Below are 22241 nucleotides of genomic sequence, written 5' to 3'. Positions count from 1 at the left end.
AAATGAGGAGCTGAGGCCAGGGGCTTAAGTGGAGAGCAAATGTTTTGAGAATGATGAGGGCAAAGAATGTACAAATGTGCTTTACACAATTGATGTATGTATGGATTGTGATAAGAGTTGTATGTGACCCTAATAAAATGATTTTTTGAAAAAGAAAACTATACTCTTTGTAGACTAACTAAGAAAGTGTGGATTCATGTTACAACCCCCTGGTTTGAATGCGAACTGCAATGCTAGAATTCGAACTGTGCTGTGATTGGTTCTGTGCTTACCTTCTCTGGGCTCTGTAAAATGGAGCAGAGAGAGCATCACGTGAAATGGTTCAGTATAGTATTCTAAGTTATATGGGTAGCTCAAAACCTGGCATATTCTAAATATTGCATATGTTATGCTTTAATTCCCACCGCAACATGTGTTTTGGTCTTGTGTAGTTTGTTGGAACAACACAAATACACTGATTTTAATATCATTATGCTTATCAAGTCGAGGAGTCCGGTTTCACAGTCTACTGCAGTTTAAATTCTGAGCACCCCAGTTTGCAGAAGGCTGGTTTAAGATCAGGACTGTTTGTGTCAGGATTATATTCTTTCACTATACTTATTTCATCTATATGCTCCAAATACAGTTTTGGAGTCCTCACATCGATTAAGCCTCCATTAAATTCCTTCTGCCCATGGACCAAGAATGTCGATAATACCAGCCTCGGGCGGAGTGCATTGGAAAGTAGATTACCCTCTACCTTTCTCCAGCCAGCGCAGGGAGGGGAGTTTCTCTTAGGAGCTTGCCTAGCTGTGCCCTTGTTGGAGATCACCACACTGCGTATAGTGGGCCGCATAGCCATGGGTCATGCACTATCCACCGCACCCTTGGTCAGGAGACCCTGATCAATCATGTAAGCTCTTCTAACATTGTACGACCCAAATCCTGGTTCCATCCCTGCTTCGGTAGTCCCAACTGTAACTGTGATGTATTGGTCTGCCACCAATCATGGATTTGTGACGGTTCCCTTTGTTCCATCTCTATTTAAGTGGAGTCTTGACTGTGAAGCTTTAGAAGCAGTATGACCTTATGTGGATGGCCTCCCTCCTCCAGACGTGCCTGTCTTTGTCCATTTTAAGACTCAATAAATATTCTCCTTGAATTCTGTTTGTGATTGGGGTCACTTGTGTGCCCTAAAACAGCAGTGGTTAACACTCAGCTGTTAATCAAAAGATTGGCAGGTGCAACCTACCAATCATTCCAGGGGAGAAAAGATGTGGCAGTGTGTTTCTGGGAACAAAAAAATGAAGAGAAGACTGTATGGGGCAGTTCTACTCTAACTTGCTATAGTCAGAATCAACTCAATAGCAATGGGGGCGGGGGGAGTCATATCAACTAAGTATGCTTAATTGAGCCCAACTCTTAAACTTCAAAAAACCTATGTAGAAAAAAATCTATGAGTATTTGGTTTTAATTCAGGAGGAAGCCTTTCATGTCTAGAATCTATAACTGCCTCTGGCTGCAGTCAATCTAACTTCCATATATGGCCATCCCGTTGCAGTGTGGTTGAGGGAATACATGGATTTCAAATAGTAGGTGATTTATGAATACAGTGTAGGTTATGATTATAGGGCACTGGGTAAATTCAATCTAACTGCACAGTGAAGCTCTTTCCCCAGAAGTTAAATCATTGTTATAGATAGTGCACTTCACACGTGCCAGAAACTCTAGCATGTACATGTTACAGGATGCCATAAAATGTCCACCAAAGGCTATTTATTATGGACACGCATCCTACAGACAAAGCCATGCTTCATGGTTCTAGCAGTTCAAGCATTGACTTTCAGAATTAAGAATGCAGGGAGCAATGGGCTCGTAAACTATGGCTCTGTAGTGTTTACCAATGTTCACAAGCCAATATGGCCCAATTTGGGCAATTTCAAGTTACCAATGCTTTAACAATGACTTAAGAACCAAACTGCTGAACTCCTAAACATTTGTCATACCATTTGCTCACTGGTACCTGTATGAAAGGACTTCCAGCTACAGCTGATAGGCAACCAAATGCTCTTTACTCTTTACAAAGTTTTTTCAATATGTTTAAATGGATTTCTCAAAAATAATTGAGTTTGTAGGTTATGTGCTGGCTTAAGATCAGGACTGTTTGTGTCAGCGTTGTATTCTTTCACTATACGTATTTAGTCTATATGCTGAGCAAATAATCCAAGAAGCTGGGGTACACAAAGACCCCAACATCTAATTGGAGGAAAATTACTTAACAACTTGAGATATGCTGCACAAGACCTCTGTAGAGCTGAAAAGTAAGGATGTTACTTTGAGGACTAAAGAGTGCCTGACCCAAGCAATTTTATATCATCTGAGGTATTTTAAATTGCCTCATATACATGTGAAAGTTGGACACTGAATAAGGAAAACTGAAGAAGAACCGATGCATTTGAATAATGTAATGACAAAGAATACTGAAAGAATTATGGACTGCTCAAGATCGAACAAATGTGTATTGGATGAAGGGCAGTCAGAATGCTCCTTAGAAGCAAGAATGGTGAAACTGTATTTCACATACTTTGTGCAAGTTATCGGGAGAGACCAGTCCCTGGTAAATAACATCCTGTAAAGTAGAGGGCAGTGAAAAAAGAGAGACCTTTGACAGAACGGAGTCACTCAGTGGCTGCAACAAAGGGCGCCAACATCCGAACAATTGTGAAGATGGCGCAGGGCCCAGGGCCATGAACCATATATAACCCCTTTTATTTGTACATCTTAAAAATGCCCTCAGAGAAGGTCTCACCACAGCTGGATTCAGTTTCTCAAGATGAGGGGAGAGGGAGACCAATCGGTTGCTGTCATATATTGTTCTAAGATCACCCCAAATCAACCAGCAGTCATACAAGAGTTATTTTCAGGCCTTATTTGGGCATGCAAGTTAAGACTTGCATGGAGGAAGGGAGCGTGTCTGTCACTGCATATTTGTGGGTAAGTAAGCTGGGTGAGGTAACCTGCAATTGTAGAAAAATGCTTACTAATACCTAGATAGAACCCAAGGGGAGAATACATCCAGTATTTTGTTCCCACCTGGATCTTTTTGACCTAGTTTCTATGCAGCCCTTGAATAATACATTGGTGAAACAAGCTGGGTACTATGGACAACTAGGATTTGGGACTCTCTCCTTTTGAGGTACACTGCATACTTCATAGCCCACAAATAGGATCCAATTTTGAAAGCGCAATTGAATATTGAGAAAACATCCTAGCCCAGTCCAGATCAAATCCATAAGTCTGATATTAGCCCATATGTCTGATACCAATCTATAAAGTCCTCTTTGGACTCAACGCAGTACATTCAATGACACCGAATGCAGGAAGATCACAGGCCAGTAGGTGGAAAGTCCTCTGGATTCAGTGGCAGTGGAAGCCTCTCAACACTGGAAGGGGTCTCCACATGGCTCCTTCAGGTCCAGGGCTCTACTGTAGCTCCATGTGTCTTCTCAACAGGAATGTCTTGTAGGGAGTGAGTGTGTTTCCCACCTCCAGCAAGCTAATTATCTCCTTAGAGCTGCCAAATGAGGTCATCAAGCTGCAACCCGATTAACAGGCTAAACTCTTAAATCTCTCTTAAATCTCAAATTGACAACAGATTATGCAACTACCACTAGTATCATACCGATCAATAATAATATTGCATGTAAATAGATTAATCTCACCAGCTAAGAGACAGAGATAGAGCTAGCAGAATAAATAAGCAACCATGATCCATCAATATGCTGCTTACAAATAGCACACCTCAGGGAAAAAAATGAAAACAGATTAAAATTAAAGATGGAAAAATACATACAGCTAAAGGTTGTTAAAATAAAAAAAAGCAGGAATAGTAATATTTTCTGATAGAAATCAACATAAAAACCACCATGAAAGACAAAGAATGCCATTTTATGATAATTAAAATCACAATTGAACAAAAGACAACTATAATAATCATCTCTGCACCCATTTAAGATGGAACTGGATCGATCGGTTTTATTGTGTTATTAGTAGGAACTGACTCAACACCTAATGAAAACAGGTTAACATGGTGGAGGGATAGTGGAACATCCCTCCGATATGTAAACAATATGGTTACAGAATGTGAATTGAATTTAAAATCAAGGGAATTGATGAGTGTGAGCTACTTATGAGTGTGAACTTTTGATCTAAGTAGAGCACAAAGCCTGAAGTCAGAAGATACATTGATTATGCTTACATTTTAAAATTATTATTCTAGCTATAGTGTGGAAAATAAATATGAAGAACTAGAAATACACATGTTAATATAAATACACTATTATTGTTACTTTTTTAATCACACATGAGAAATAGCAATAAGAAAGAAATAAAATGAAAACATAAACCCAAACCTGCCTTCATGTGCTTCATCTTTAATAAATTATTATACTACAGCCTAGCATAACAATGTTTTTTTTAACTTAGGTGAGAAAGGGTTAACAATCATTTCCATGGATAGAAACCAGGGAAGTAAGATAGATGAGATCTGGGATCTAGGGACAAGGTCTAAGACCCAACAAAAGACAGAACTATCCTAATCTACAGTGGCCTGTATGTTTTACTATTACTGCATTCTCCTGGGAGAATTACAAATGGGATATAGCAATTAATATGTAGGGCATGACTTACCACTAGAACATCTCTGTGGAAATTTGGATTGCAGTGTTAAAAAATATATGTATTATGGGGAATACCATTCACTCAAGTATCAGTCATCAAAAATACCTAAAAATTCTGCTGTTTATTGAGCCAATATGGTGTTATGACTCTGTTTCACTGGGCCCCTCCTCATTCAGCGTAATCTGGGACCTATGGAGGAACTGAGTTAGATGTCTAAAGAGTCCAGGAGAGACAATTCAAAGCATACATATCAACATATAGAAAGAAAGATGTAGACACTTCAAATGAAGCAGAAATAGATAGAAGCACAGCCACTGTACAATACCACTGGAGAAGGCATCAGTAAAAAAGGAATCCGGAAGAAAATAGTCCCACTGTTCCATCAAGTGAACCTATACATGCCAATAAAAACTTTTCCACATATGTAAATAAATTCCATGAGGAGTAGTATATGGAAACAAAAAAATAAAAGAGAAGAAGTTATTTAAGCAAAGCTGCAAGGATATATTATAAGACACAGTATTTGGAGAAAGGATCATTGTTTTTTACAGGGTAAAATTGTGACTTTCCCAAAGATATAAAAATGGATACTTAACAATTATATGCTCATTAATGAGGATAAGTTGAGGTTTTGCGACCAGTTCATGGAAAAATGAGCAAGGAGAGAGATTGATAATTCAGAATATTAAAATGAATTGCAGCTGTTGGCAAAGTTGGCCTGTTCTACACTTAGTGATGCAGGTCCACTGAACCAGATTGGACAAAATTCATATGTATACAAACACGAAGTGTTTCACATCTACAGAACAGAGTTGTAAAATAACTTCCACAGACCATAATCAGAATCAATAAGAGGCACTAACTTTGTAGATAATGTATAGTTTTCCACTGATGTTCCTTTTCTTTCTTTCTTTTTTTTTTTGGATGGTCTTTTTCTTGAGAGGTTAAATGCTTCAAATAAAATTTAGCTATATGAAATTATCAAAGTATACTTCTAGAAGTTCATTGAATTTAAGTGGGAAAGTTCTACACGTGGCCTCCTCCCTGGGGGACAGACAGCGGAGAAGTGGGTGAGGGAGACGTTGGATGGGGTATAAGATATGATAAAATAATAATAATTTACAAATTATCAGGGGCTCGGGGGAAGGGGGGAGCAGGGAGGGAGGGGGAAAAATGAGGAGCTGACACCAAGGGCTCAAGTGGAAAGCGGGTGTTGTGAGAATGATGAAGTCAACATATGTACTAATGTGCTGGACACAAATGACGTATGTACAGATTGTGATGAGTTGTATGAGCTCCTAATAAAATGATAATTTAAAAAAACAATAATAATTTATGTATTATGAAGGGTTCATTAGGGAGTGGGGAGTGGGGAGGGAGGGCAAAAATGAGCAGCCGATATTAAGGGCTAACGTAGAAGGTAAATGTTTTGAGAATGATGAGGGCAACAAATGTAAAAAAAAAGAAAAGAAAAAAGAAATTAAGTGGGAAAAATTCTATTATACTAATTTAAACTGAGGACAGTGAGGACCCTGAGTAAATATTAGGAGCTAAGTAAGAACACCCAGAGTCCCTATACATGGCTAAAGAGTTGTGTAAAAGTGTCAAGTTGACAAGGAGTGGTCGGTGGCAGTTTCATAATTTACTGTAAACTTGAGCAAAGGGGTGGAGTCTAGCCTGTCAATCAGGTCATAGCTAATGAGGCCCCTGTGTGGGCAACGGCCTTATCCTGAGGATTCTGGGAACTCTTGTCTTCCTCCCTAGAGGTGGCACACCCACTCTTCCTGTGAAACATTCCTGTTGACAGGCCACATGGAGCTATACTGATGGAGCCAGAGCCCTGGAGCTGGAGGAGCCACGTCTAGACCCAGGGCAGCCCTGAAATGCTTCCACTGCCACTGGATCCACAAGACCTTCTACCCACTGGCCTGTGAGTTTCCTGCTTTAGGGATCATTGCATGTGTTGTGTGATTCTGAAGAGGAATTTATAGACTTGTATCGGACATATGGGCTAAAATCGGACTTATGGTCTTAATCTAGATTGTGCTGGGATGTTTTCTCTATGTATAATTGCTCTTTTATATAAAGCTCTTCCTTATACACACGAGTGTCTATGAATTTGTTCTGTAGTCAACCCAGACTAACACAGTCCCTCACGCGTATATCCAGCAGGATGACTTAACATATCTTTTCTGAAGATCTGACCTTACATTTGATCCCAAGACCTGCTTGTAACACAAGTTCCTTATTGGTCACTTAGTTGCCCATCCTCCTCCAATAGGAAGCAGACTACACTGAGGAGGTCTGAACATGCTTTTCAGTGATGACATGATCCTAGCACTATGCCTGAGTCCATGAAACTACTCAACACTGAGTTAAAATGTGAAAAACCTGATCACCTAGTTGTTTGTCTTTAATGCCAAACACCGGATCTATGGGGGGTGGGGGGAGGGGCGGGATTTATATGACATTTCCAAAGACAAGGTCCAAGCCTCCCTGGTCTGAATTAGTTTACAGATGCTAACAGGATTATGGTTTGAAGAGGTCTGATCATGGAGTAATTAAAAGTGACAAGAACAGCTTACAGAATGGAATAACTAGGAAGCCTGCAGCTGCAAGTTGGTAATTCATTCTGAAAGAGAAAGCAAGAAGTATGTGAGGAAGATGAAACAGAACAGTAACTTCCACATGAGGCTTAGGAGAAAGAGTGCATTTAAAATCTCCAGGGATCTCCCTGAATCCCAGATAAGAACAAACAATCTGCCAATATGTTGTTTCAAAGCCAGAGAGGAAAAGAATGTTAAGCCTAGGTTGAGAGGCAAATTTTGCCTCTAGATGCCAAAAGTAATTGCAACACAATATGGGATAAACATTGGGAAAACTCCCAGAAGCAATTTTACATATGCACAGTGGTCATTTCAAATCATGTAAACTGAATGACAATGAAAAGCAGCTGCAAGACATGAGAATCTATAGTATTTGGACCAAGAGATTTTAGTATTCTCAGATGTTGATGGTTACACATGATTTTTTTAAGGCTATTTTTTTTTAGCCCTGTTAAAAATATCTTTCAGCTCATGTCAAACAAAATAAAGACAAATATAATATATTTTATGAAACCTTACCACAAAGGAATAGCTACTTGTCTTCTCGGTTGAAATCTGAATGCCCTCTTTATTCATGGAAAATCCATTATGGCATTTGGAGAAAATGCATTTTGTTAAAACAAATGCTAAAATGTCCCATCTCGCTGACATCACATTCTAATACAGTGAGTACAGAAAATGTTATAAATATTAGCTGTGATATATTATAAACTGGCACATCATTAAGTCACAAAGAGGATGAAGAGAAACAAATATTTATTTACCATCACCATATGCCAGGCACTGGGCTAAGTGTTCACTCTATGTGGTCTCACTAAATTGAGTCAATCACACTTTAAGGTACCGTCCTAGGAAAAAGAAAACCAAAATTCAGACTAGACCCTTCGGATTATGACTGGAGAGCCCGTGTCGATGATCATAGCTGGGAAGTGTTTCTGAGATACCTTGTTCTCTGTCCTAAAGCACTATCATATTCTGCAGCATACTTTACTAGACTCCTTCAATAGGTATGTTTTAGCATTTACTGTGTACAAGACACAAGAGTTCTTGGGTACTGCAAATAGTTAATGTACTAAGTTCCTAATCACAAACATAATGGTATGAGTCTACCCACAGGTGCCTCAGAAGAATGACCTGGAGATCCAGATACCAGGCAAGCCTAGGGAGCCCAGGTCTGCTCTCACCATGAGTCAGAATCAACTTGACAGCAACTGAGAGAGTGCCAGACATAGGTCTAAGCTCTTGGGATATATTAACATAATGTGATTTTAATATTTACCTTATTTTAAGCATAGAGTTGCTTATGTATTTGGAGAGAAAACATTGTGCTCATTTTTAAAAAATGTGAAATTTCTATGGAGCCTCCTGAGATAGAAGGTGGGGTGGGGTGAAGAAATTAGACTTGAGCAGTAGTGTGTTAAACTCTTCAATACAGTAAGATATTGGGAACACTACTTGGGAACACTATTTCCCCAGTAAAGTAGGCCGTCTCCTCAGGGATTTGATTGGTGCCTCCCATTAGGGCACCAAATGCAGTGTAACATGTAACAGTGTGACTACGGAGTCCTGCAGGGAGCCTCTCAGTGCCTGGTCCACCACTCAATGGCCTTAGGCCAGTCATTCCAGGTCTCCAGAGCCCGGTTTCTTTAGCTGTAAAATGAAGATTGTACCTCCTCATTAAGGTGGGCAGGAAAATTAAATGCATTCATGTAGAGAGAATACTTGGCACAGCACAAACCACTCATAAGTTCCTAACAATTACTCTCATGATGGGAACAAGCACATGACTTATGACTACTCTCTAATTCAGTTATTTTGTAAAAAAATAGTCATCACCTTTGCCATCCTATTAATCTTTAATAGTGATGTTACACAATAGTAAAACACAGTCATCTCTATTGGCTGTAATATATGAATGAAATAGAAGTAGAAATACAAGGTATGTGTAAATACACTTTCCTATACATATATATGAAAGTAAAGGAAAATATGTGCACTTCATGTGTGTTATTTCTAATGTTCAGTCATCATTCTTGACCTACATTATTGCTTCATCTCACAAAGAAGGAGACGGAGGATCAGAGCTGTGATTAATGTACTAAGTTCTGAATCACAAACATAATGGTATGAGTCCACGCAGAGGTGCCTCAGAAGAATGACCTGGAGATCTAGATACCGGGCAAGCCTAGGGAGCCCAGGTCTACTCTCACCATGAGTCAGAATCAACTTGACAGCAACAAAGTCACACGGTGATTGAGTGGTTGAACCTGAAGCCCATTTGTTGCTTTTTTTGTCTCTCGCTCCTTCATTCTTCCAATGATGGCCTGCTTCCCTCATAGAGAAGTAGTTGATGTTTAGCTCATAAAAATGTACATATATATATACATACATGGAATTAAATATGGAATTTTAATATGGAATTAAAAGTTAAAGGAATTTTTTCACTAACTTTCTAAAGCCCATTTGTGTATGTTTGAAAAAGTGTTGTTCATATATTCTGAAGCCTTACCAGTGTCTTATTCTAAAAATCACTCTCTGAAAATTGTTCATGTTCTCTTAAGAGTTCTTTCTTGGCTGGATATACTCAAACCCTCTATTTATGTGGGGCATGTTTAAGGTGTTTGAGATTTATACAAGTTCAAGACGTAGTTCAAGATCACTACATTCCTTCTTTAAATATATAAATACTTAAAAAATCAGAGCCTTTATGTGACTCATCTGTAATGGTCTGGAGTCAACTTATGGATGAGTGAATTAATGAGTCACAAAAATAAATATTATCTGATTCATTCTGGATTGCCAGAAAAATGAACAAATCTCTCTTAGAAGAAGTACAACCAGAATGTTCCATAGAAGCAAGAATGGCAAGACTGTGTCTCACCTACTTTGGATATGTTGTCAAGAGAGGTCCATTCTTGGAAAAGGACATCATGCTTGGTAAAGCAGCAGGACAGCAAAGAAGAGGAAGACCTTCAATGACATAGATCCCCAGTGGCTGCAGCAGCCGGCTCCGACATGACAGTGGTTTGGATGGCAAAAGATAAGGCAGTGTTTGGTTTGACTCTGCATGGCCCCTATAAGTTGGATCGGACTGGATAACACCACCCAAGATCAATCAATTACTCCAGGACCTTTTTTCCACTACTGCTCACTCTCCAGCTACACTTTGTATGGGAGTAAGGTGACAAGGGAAGGGTGTCATTTTGATTTTCTACCAGCAGGTTTATTCATAAATATAATAAGGAACATAGGAAATGTCATGTTATTTTCAGGGATGTTCTTATTTCAGTCGTGTCCCTGGGTGGTTCCAACAGTTATTGCACTTGGCTGCTAACCAAAAGGTCGAAAGTTTGAGTCTATCTAAAGGTATTTAGAAGATAGATCTGGTGGTCTTCTTCTGAAATGATCAACCATTGAAAACCCCATGGAGTTCAATATTTCTAACATACATGGGGTCTCATGAACTGGAGCTGACAGCTGACAAAATGGCAGTTGATAAGGTAAGGTGTATTAATATATAGGTTTTGTAGATCAACTTGTACCTAAAGAGATGATTATACATGAGAATCACAAGATGTGCTTTGACAGCTATCACATACACTGTTTCAATTCAGATATGGTCACTTACAAAGCAATCTACAGATTGTAGGCTGGGCATTGATGGCTCTGTCCACTGACAGGAGACAGACATAAACAGTTTCTTAATATGTGTATTCCAGGAGTTAGGAATAATAAGGCTCAAAAGCATTTTGGACTTATTTATTTTACCCATTCTGTTTATAATCAGTTCCAGTTTTTGCTTTGATTTTAAACATATATTAATCAAAAAAGATTCTTCGGTTAGTACTAGGTTTTCATTTCCTTTCAGCCAAGATTGCAATAACAAGAGTCTCACCAACTTGCTCCTCATTAAATCCCTATTAGAAACACCTTCTCCTCTGTGTGTTTTGGATAACTTGAATTTTGCCTTTATTTTGCCTTAATATAATGCATGCATTTTTTCACTGACATTCAAACATTGGTTTATTTTCATATGAAAATCCATTTTTATTTTGTTTTAGTTGTCAGCATTCCAGATTGAATTTTATGTAAATGCTTTTTGGAAAATACATACATACAGCATCAATATCTAAAAGTAGGGGTATTTATTCCAATAAAACTGTACTAAACTATATAATATTCTGATTCCTTTTACTAGCCCTCTAGGCATGTTAAGGGGGAAAAAATCCTGTTCTAAATTTGCTTCAAATTATATTAGGTTAACAGATTAATGAATAAAAGAAAAAAACCACATTGTCATCAAGTTGATTCCAATTCATTTGAACCCTATAGTACACATTCAACTACTCCCTAGGGTTTCCATGGCCTTAAATTTTTACTAAAGTAGATTGCCACCTCTCCTCTCCTGGAGTGGTGAGTTTCAATGGTCAGTCTTATGATTATCCATCGAACACTTTAACCTCTGTGCCACCAGGGCTCTTTGATTAATGATTACATTAGCTCAAAGGCCAAAATACATTTGAAAAATTCTTGATGATTTTGAACAAAATACTTAGGAGTGAGAAATACTTGGAAAGAATCTGTGATATTAGAACAATCAGCACATGCTTTTTGTCCTTGGGGCTCACTATTCTGAAAAGAAGTTTGTTTAAATTTATTGTCTATTTAGTTATAGTTGACAAGTTTTATATTTTTCTCCTTTTAAATTTGTAGAAAGTTGGTGTTGAAGAAATGTCAGAGTAACAGAATTGGAATGTGATTCCCTCTTCAGCACTGGCTCTCCATATTACTGTGCTCTACAATTTGGGAATAAAGGGCTTTTTTTTCCTTTTTCCATTTCCCCCTGCCTTTAATTACGTCCCCTCATTGCACAGCCATTAGTGAATCAGAGAAACTACTGGAAACGAAAGTGGCCCATTTCATCCCTAGTGAGAAATAATACTGACTTCTTAGAGGAAATTGAACTGAGGAAAAGGAGAATTGAGGTGAGAGAGAAGGGAAGATGTGTCTCTTCCTAGGAATGGTAATAGATCTCATAGTCCTGGTTGTTAATATCATTTCATAGCCTGTCTGCCTGGTTTCTAACCCCATCTGAGGAGGACACAGGAAATACCTGGGCTTCCTCGAAGATCCGACTTATTCCCATATGTGCAACTAGGGAAACAATGTTCTGAAGGTTAAAAGGACCCTGGAGCTGTAATTCAACACACAGCTAATGTTTACATCCCTGTAACACATGCTTCCCTGGCAATCAACTGCTCTTCCATGGAGAAGAAACTTTATAACCCTGCAGGAAACTCATCGCAGGGATAGACTTTTTTTTCTTTAGTAGAAATATCTCTTCATCTTCACCCATGCTGAGCTTACATAAATGGTAGGAACTAGACCTTAATCTACCCCTTGGATCCAGTTCCTTGAGGGGAACAAAAAATTATCATCAGTTTTAGAGCACCTTCTTCTTTCTAGACAACTCAGAGTTAATAGAAAAATAATCTATCTTGTAAATTATGGTTACTGCTATTTCTAAGCCTATATCCAAAATAACCCCCAATTATAATATAGTTATGCATTGTTGTTTTTTATTTTCCTATCATCTAAGCCAGGGATTTGGGGTTTTCTTTGAAGCTGAGAAACTCGTTTCTGTTGTTTTTTATTCAGTAGGTTTATTTCACTGGATTTTTAAGTGCCCTTTAAAGTACCTTTCTACCTGGTGACATGTTGTAGGCCAATTTCAAAATGTTAAAAAAAACCAAAAAAGCCAAGCATTTCATTGTTAAAGAGACATTCCTCAAAATTCAAAATCTTGGATTTTACACACACACACACACATACACACACAATCACATGAGACATTTTCAATTTATCACACTAAACATACAAAGTGCCAAAACAATATCTGCATCAGTGATGACCATCACAAAACACAATGGTCCCCGGCCTGACCAGAAAAGACCCTTATTGTAAGTCCCACCTAGAGCAACATCTCACAGGAACCACCTCAGATGACTTTGAGCTTCTTCTGGATGGTCAGCCAAGCCAAAATCGGCACACAGACTAGCCAAACAGAACAGGCACAGCAACCCTTGAACACTGGGCTTTGTTGGCACTGAAGGGTGGGGCAGCAGGCAATTAAAGGCTTATTTTCTGATGTCTAAACCGTTAACATTTACACTCATTATAAAAAGTGTCATAGCCAGTAAACTACTGCAAAATGATATTCATGACACTTGCACATTTTTGCCCTGTTCTACATGTTGTTGGTGATTAAAAAATTCAGAGGAGTGACAAACATTAATGAATTCTGCATGCTGCACACATCGAATTATCCCTTCAGGAACAAATGCTGAAGAGATCCGTGACAGCGAGGGAAGATGAGATTAGGATGTCATATCCAGAGAACGCCTACGTTTGGCTAGGTCTGTCCTCTCATTCACAAACCAATTGAAATCAATTTCCTAAATGCGCCACATTGCTAGATGCCTTCTATCCTCTGAAATTTATATTGACCACAAAAATAATTGTCATTACAGATTCTATTTCTTACATGACAGAAAGACTTGTGCTCCTGGAAAATCAAGCAATTGTTGGAAGAGAGGCTGTGTGTGTGGAGGCATTTTCTAGAGCTTCCCAGGTAATTGTACTTAGGTTCTATGTCACTGTAGCAAAGGTTGCCTGCAAATGTCCAGGAAACCCCTTCTCATCAAATGGCAGAACTCCACTTCCACAAGCCAAAGGAGGTTTACACCTCTCAGGATTTCCAAGGACGGTGCCAAAATAAAGTGTATGCTTCACAAGTGTGCCTTATATGTTGATCTGACGATCTGAAGGTCAATAAAATCCCATAGTACACAAACCAGAATGAACTCAGATCCAAGAGGATACATTTTTACAACAAAACCTGTCAAGTGACTTCAGCTCAAAATTAAATCTGTGGCTTGGTGTGGTCACTTAATTGGAGTTCATAGGCCTTTTGATCTCATTACTTTAAAAAAATACTAGATGAGACCATCTTAAAACATGTTCTTCAATTCAATAGTTTTCGTTCTTTCTAATATGATAGGAAGGAACAGCTGACATGAAGGCAATTATTTTTTAATAACCTGTATAACATGGTATAGGTGGGAGAGTTTAAATTGAGACTAATGCAATAGTTTTTCAGAATAGTTTCCATCTTTAAAGCCTCTGTTCCTTAATCCCACAATCATCTATGAGGTGTTTTTGTTTGTTTGTTTTGTTTTGTAGAGCTGCATTTTGTAGGATTTACAATACAGTGACCACACAGAAGCCGATCACGAGGTTCCGAGGTGCTTCTGGGTAGATTCAAACTTCCAACCTCACACTCATTGAAAACTGAGCCATCTGTGCCATCCTGGAACTTGCAAGAAGGTTTTTCTAAGATTCAATTTCAATTAGGTATAGAAACCCCTCTAAAGAAGATAAAAAGAAACACTGCTTTAAAAAATGTGGTCTGTGAGGTGCTCTGCTCTAATGACCTTTTTTCTTATTATTAGGTGAATGTAAGCTCATAGATAATTAAATATAAGTTTTCATCAACTTTTGAAAGAACCACTTCAATTCTCTTTTTATAAGAAGTATTTTAGCTAAAATACATGGTACAGTTTTTATGCCACTGCCCTGTCTTGCTATACATTTGTTTCCTGATTGGTAAGAAAAATATCAGAGTTATAAGTCCGGGAAGGAAACTGCTCTACTGATGGCCAAATTAGGATATCTCAATATGAAGATGGTACAAATGACTTACTCAGAGCCAGTCATAACGTTGTCTGGAAAGGGAAAAATAAGACAAACACAATGCACAGGAATAAAATAAAACAAAGATGGCAAGCATCTTGAAAGGAGGCTCTGTAAAATGTCAACAAAGCCCCACATGAGCCTAAATGTGTCCCTTTGTTCCCTATGAAGATCGGGTTGTTGTCTTGTGAAAGTGCCTGCAGGGCAAGGAATAGCATCAATTCAAAATGGCAAGCGTTGATCCAAAATTGGATCTTCTGGATTTCCATCATAAATGCATCAACATGCTAAAAGTTAGAATTTACTCTTAAAACATTTAGATTCGAATATTATTTTAATGACTGTACAGCCAGATGAAGCACAGTGTCTCATTGTACACAAAGCAAGTGTGTTCCTGAGGAAGAGAAGATAAAATAGGACCATATCCTTGGGAATCCCTTCACCATAGTCTTTCTATCCCTGCACCTTCAAATATCTTCCTAAGTTCCTTGGTTTTTGTTCAAATAGCCATCTGTTTTTCAAGGAACTGAGTGGATGCAAGCTACTCATGTGGAAACTATTGACTTAAATAGCCACTAAATATTACACAAACCAAAGAAATGTGGTAAGTTTATGACAAATGACATTCTGTCTCCTTTTAGATGTATTATATCACACCAAGATGGTTTTCAATTCCCTACCTTAAACAATACATTTGAGTGTTTTCTAAAATAATATTTCTCACAGAATTTCTACAGAAGCATATACAAATATACACGACACTAAGTCATGTAGTATTGTTACAACAGCATAGAAACAGTCATTAAACAAGAATATCAAAAAGTGAAGATATTGTTTCTTCACATGTCCTCCATCTAGATCAGTGGTTCTCAACCTTCCTAACGCCGCGACCCTTGAATACAGTTCCTCATGTTGTGGTGAGCCCCCAACCGTAAAATTATTTTCGTTGCTACTTCATCACTGTCATTTTGCTACTGTTATGAATCGGGCGACCTCTGTGAAAGGGTCATTCGACCCCCAAAGAGGTCGCGGCCCACAGGTTGAGAACCCTGATGTAGATGGACACACTTCTGAAGCCGGTGGTTACAGCTCTCTAACGCTTCCCCAGGGTGTTCTGCACTCTTCAATCTCTGCTCCATCACAGTGGCAGTTTGGCATACTGGAGGAACTCAGGCTGTGTTCCTTTTTAACTACGGGAAGAACTACAGTGACGGAGTGAGGTTTCTGAGTAAGGTTTCCCAATGAAATTCTCATAGGACTGCCCTTGATCGCCTCTAGAAACGTGCAGGTGCATTGTCGTGATGAAAAAGAATTCTTCAGTGCAACTTTCTCTTCTTTGTATTACCAATTCTGGTTTTTGTTTTCTTAACATTTCTTCATAATAAGCTCCCGTGAACACTTGATGTCCTTTGAGAAAATGCATCAAGATTATCCCTCTTGGAATCCCCAAACAACCTTCGGAGCCATCCTCTCTGCCTTCAAATTAACTGGCCCAGAAAATGCCCTTGAAGGTAATATTTTTGATTGGCTTTTTTGGGAGGTACCCTAATGAGACTAAGACCATTTTAGCATTGAGAAAAACTTCCCTGCAGCTATACACTAATCAAAAAGCCAAAATACAAACTCATGGTCATTGAGTTCATGCTGACCTGTAGCGACCATACAGGATAGGGTAGAACTGCCTCTGTGGATTTCCAAGACTGTTAAGTCCGACAGGAGTAGAAAGGTGCATCTCTTTCCTGTGGAGTGGCTGGTGGTTTCAAACTGCTGACTTTGCAATAAGCAACCCCCTGAGTAACCACCACACCACCAGGGCTCCTTGATAACTTAACACAGAAACACATTTAAATGCATTAAAAATTAAACTCATGTATGTATGAACTACACCCCTAGGAGTAATGTTTTTGGACTTATCCTTGTATAAAAGTGTATATATATATATATATATATATTGAATGCATAAGTATACATTTTATCTTATGTAATATTCCTCCCAAATTGCTAGAGCTAGACAAAAGCATCCTGTCAAGACTAAGAATTGAAAGGAGGAAAAGAAATACACATGCCCACACATGCACACCCAATGCTTTGGAATGCGTGATCTAAAAAGAAATTGCAATATTGTCAGTAAACCTGGGACATCAAAAGGTAAAAATAAAAGATAAACTCCAGGATGTAGATAAAAATTTGTTCTAGAAAAAGATCTCTATAGATGATCTTAAAATGCTTGACCCAGAACTAGAAAGTTTACAGCCAGGATCAATTATGAGTAATTGATTCCCTCAGTTGCATTGGCCAGTGTGTGAACTCATTACACATAACATAAATGCATGATCTCCGCCTCTAATATAGACTAAAAGCAGCTTCTTAGGGCCACTTGAATGACTATGGATGTGTGTGTAAGCACCATAAATTGTCTTACTTAGCATCTAAGAAGCCTCTTTTGTGTGTGTTGGGGAGAGTTGAGGGGGTAGATTATGGCTGAGCTGTAGTGATATGTTCACTGAAGTGCTGACAAGACACTTTGACCACAGTACAACATCCCATTCTCTTGGCCTTTCCCAAATTTCTAAATTCATTTCTCTCTCCCAGAGGGATTCACTGAGCAGTTAAAGATCATGCTTAATAGCCCTCTGATATAAGGAAAAGATTATATTTAATGGTTTTAAATATTCCTTTCCCTATCATGCTTAGCATTTCAAAATTTAGGGACTTAATTGCTTTTCAAAGGTACAGGGCAAAAAGGAAACTGTGTCTTTTATACACAGTACTTTCTTGCCCTCTACTGGAAAATGCAAGCCTGACATGCTAAGAATTATCATTTTAAGATAGTTTTTGATTAATCTTATCTATAAATCAGCTCACCAAACCTATCCACTTAAAGCGAAATAGAAAGTAATGTTTTTGTAGGTATGGAAAAGATTTAATACCATAAGCTACACATTGTATTGAAAAATAGTGGATATTAGAAATCCAGTTTGTTTTCTTAAAAGCCTCAGGGGCACAAAACTCAATTTTCCCATTGTGTAGTAAAAATAAATCTACCATATCAAGTTGAAAAGTAGTATAATTCTTTGTAAATAGAACTTAAGGGGAGCTTAAGCTTCCATTGAATTATTAAAGATTATGAAGGTGAGTATTTTTCTACTTTTAAAATAGTAGTCATCACTTCTTGAATGGATCAGGAAAATTACATTAGAAAGTGCATTCCAATAATATCACTATTTGTGAGGAAGCTCTACGCTGAAGAAAGGCTTTCCAATGTGGGGCGCCTGGTCCCAGGACCGCTTCCTCATCCTTCTCACTAATGCTCGACTATCCACAGTCTTACTTGTCTAACGACTATGATTCTTCCTTGGGCATACTATTTGGGTTTTGTTAATCAAGACCTTTCAACCTTGTTCATGTAAATAAAATCATGAATTACAGCACCTGTCATGATTTACATTCTCCTTGGATTGACCTTTGGTAATCAAATGTCAGTAATTGTAAGACTGATATAAGTGTTACCGGGCCTGAAATCAAAAAGCGGTCTATCTTTCCCACAAATGCTGCTGGGATGTGACTCTCTGACTCTTCCTGCTTCTTTCAGCCTTTCCTGCGAACTGTTGTTCCCTCCTGGGTGTTAGAGACCTTTGCAGACACTTTTGGGGTCAGAGGAACACAGAGCTTTTTACGCCGTGACCTTAATCTCCCAAATGACACTCACTTCCATAGAGAAGACAATGTGCTCTTACACCCATATCCAGTGTGCGATGTCTCACACGAACAGGCAAGGGCACCCTAGGAATGAAAGGAACATTTCCAAGCAATGCTTCTTTGAATGTGACTGTCTTCCAAGGCCAGTGCTTAGCTTGATGCCAAGACCAGCACTGCGCTCTCAAGGCACCAAGCAAACACACGCACTTTGCTCCAATATCTGGAGGGATCCAAGCACCGTCGGATGGGGAAGTGAACGGATGACATACTTTCTTGGAGCTCTTCCATGGTGCAAATGGCTTTAGTGCAAAGAAAGAGCCATGCACGTGAGATAGAGGGACATCATTATCTCTGATGAGTGTCTTTGAAACCTAAATTACAAACATCTGGTCTAGCTCAGCAACCACCCCATCACGGTTGCTGGCATCTCTTTGGGCACAGGGAGAGGGCAGCAATTCAAAGGTGTTTCTTGTAGACTGCCTGAAAGGGTGGTGAACCTTTGAGGGCTAAGTCATTTAGTTCAGTTATGAACCCCGGTGACTCATCCAAAGAAAAATTACTTGTGCTATAAATAGAAAATTCCAGATCTCTGGGATGACTTTCCTGTGACCTGCACAAGATGAGTGTTTTCTAATGAATTTGTGAGCAAACAAGTAAGCTTATTACCAAGCCTTGGCTAATGACCCAGCCCCCCCCTCCACCCCCCCCAGTAGTGAAGGTTGGAAATTGAGGACACTCCGAGGGTGAATGACTCAAGATGAAGGAAGTCTGAATAAATGTAGTTCTGCCCTCTATCCTGCTACAGAAGAGGTGAGGTCGAAGCTGTAAACTAATTCCAAAAAGATCAAGAGATGACCCTTATTTCAAAAGTTTAATAGCCTGCTTCCAGTCGCATAGGGAATTGACGATAGGGACAATCTCTCAAGATAAAATAGTAATAATGAAGGTCAGATGAGGCTGTTCAAGATTTCTCCTCCTCACTTGTCCTCATGGATGTCTTCTCAATGGTCACGGTTCCATTTTTGTTAATCAAATCATTTATATACCCCTGTGTGGTTGAAATAAATGTATTAATATATCTGGGATTAATTATTGCAATATCTCCACATAGAGTGACTTAGTTGTCTGTAGATGGAAGGACATTACTTCACTCTATCCTCTGAATTATCCAGGCATAGTTTCTAGAACTTGGGTTCCAGAGATTTAACTCTTCGACTGAACAACATCTCAAGAGTTTTCACAAATTTCTTCCTGATAAAGGCTATTTCCCTGAGAAAGGTTTAGACACCTTGAAAATATAGGAAGAACTTCTATACAGGAACCGAAACAGTGTGCTTCCTCTCACTCTTCATAAATGGATATCAACAGAGCCATCTACATTGCTGACAAGCATGTATACAATACCCTACAATCAACACAGAAAACCTGCAGGTCACATTATTTCCCAAAACTTCAAACCTTACTACGGCTGCTCAAATGGTGTCAAAGCCTCAGTCTAAAAGTTTGTGACTTGTTAACCTAACAGTTGTGCAGGTAGTTCCTGGATTACAACATCTACTACTTGCTCTTTAATTGAGTTTTGAAAATTTGCTCTCCCATTGAAAGGATTGAACCAACCAGACTCTGAACAAATTCTTTCAGAACAATGACCATCCCTTGCCGATGTACATTTTTAAATTATTGAAAAGGTTTCATGCCTTTTTACCCCTACTAACCAAACCCCATTGCAACTCGTAGTGACCCTATAGAACAGAGTAGGGCGGTGCCATAGAGTTTCTGATAATATAAAACTTTAGGGAAGCAGACTGCCTAACCATTCTCCATGGAGTAACTAGTAAGTTTGAGTCCCAACCCTGTGATTAACAAGGCAATGCTTAATCCGCTATACTAGCAGGCTCCTTTTGCACTAGCTCACTCACTCCCATTGAGTCACTTCTAACTCACAGGGACCCCATAGGACAGGGTTGAACTGCCCCTATGGGTTTCCGAGATAGCAATTGTGCTGTTGTTGTCAGGTGGCCTCAAGTCAGTTCTAACTCACACAACCTTATGCAGGACAGAGGAAGCCCCGACCAGCCAGCACCACCCTCACAGGCAGTCCCAGACTTCAGCACCTGATCTCTCTCTCTCTCTCTTTAAAGTTTTATTTATTTTTTAATGTTTTAATTGGGAGCTCTTGCAGACATTAGAACAATCTGCGATTCAATTAGATAAAGCATAAAATTACAATTGCTGCCACCATCATTTTCAAAACATTTTCTTTCTTCTTGAACTCTTTTATATCAGCTCCCCTCTCACCCCTTCCTTCTCTCACACTACCCCCCAAGAGCCCTTTTATATATATATTTGTCATATCTTATAAGTAGGCATTGAATGTATTCTTGATAATGTAATTTCTGGGTCTACAAAAATCACACTCTGAGATAATTCTTTAGCTAATTGACCAAACCAAATGCGTTAGTGTCAGTCCACAGTGACTCAAGGTGGTGTGCATGGTTAATACACTCGGCTGATGCCCCGAACATTGGCAGCTGGAGGACAGCCGCAGTACTCCAGAAAGAGGACAGGTGACCTCCTCAGTCATTAGCAGTTGAAAGCCTATGGAAGAGCTCTCCTCTGACATGCCCAGGGTCATCACTTAATCAGTGATCTACTTTGATTAATGTGTAGAAGTTTCCATAACACTCATTTCTAATTCTTACACCTACAACGTTAATATAAAATATCTTTGGAGAATGGATAGCAAAAAAAATATTACATCTTTCGTGGCAAGCCTTTTAAATGAAATGAAAGACATGCTATCCTGTATGCTTTGCTTTGCAAAAAAACTCAGCATAACAAACAACCTCTTCCGTCACTTGTGGCTAATTGTCCAAGTTTAAGAGTTTGAGTACAAAAACCATCTGATGTTTACTTATTGGAGAATCTTCTACGCATTTCTTATTTCCCGACATGTACTAACTACTAATAAAAATGGTTTTTCTGCTTTGATTTCTCAAAGTGACACCTCTCTAGATCAGCGTTGATATGAATAAAATGGAAATGGTAACAGTGCTAGCACCGGGTGTTGTTATGAAGCCCGTGAAGGAATGCTCATTAAAAACAAGGACACTGTTGTCATGGAGTGGCTTCTGACTCCTCGGGTTGTCGCAGGTGTGACCTTTGAGAAACAGCTCGCCAGGCCTTTCTTTCAAGCTTCCTGTTGGGTTTGGCCACCACCCTTCCTTCCACCTAGCAGTGGGGAGATCAGCCATCTTTGCCACCTCAAACTGCTAATGCTTGGAAAGTGCCTGAAAAGCAAAATGCAAAAGGAATGCCAGGTGTGTTCTCCCTGCTTGTGTTTTGCTATCAACGTTCTTTGTTATGATGATAGTATTCTATATTTCTCTTTATGGAATATATGTCCATGCATCTTTCAGGCCTACAGCATGTGCAGCAAACATGAGGGGGCTTCAAAAAGTGCATGGAAGAAATGAATTAGAATATAATGGAAAAATTACCATGAAGTCTTTGAATCTCTCTTGT

This window comes from Echinops telfairi, unplaced genomic scaffold, assembly GCF_000313985.2.
Source record: "Echinops telfairi isolate 266 unplaced genomic scaffold, ASM31398v2 ScPeMD7_7467;HRSCAF=8505_0, whole genome shotgun sequence".
NCBI classification, from domain to species: Eukaryota; Metazoa; Chordata; class Mammalia; order Afrosoricida; family Tenrecidae; genus Echinops; species Echinops telfairi.
This window is presented reverse-complemented; position numbering follows the sequence as displayed.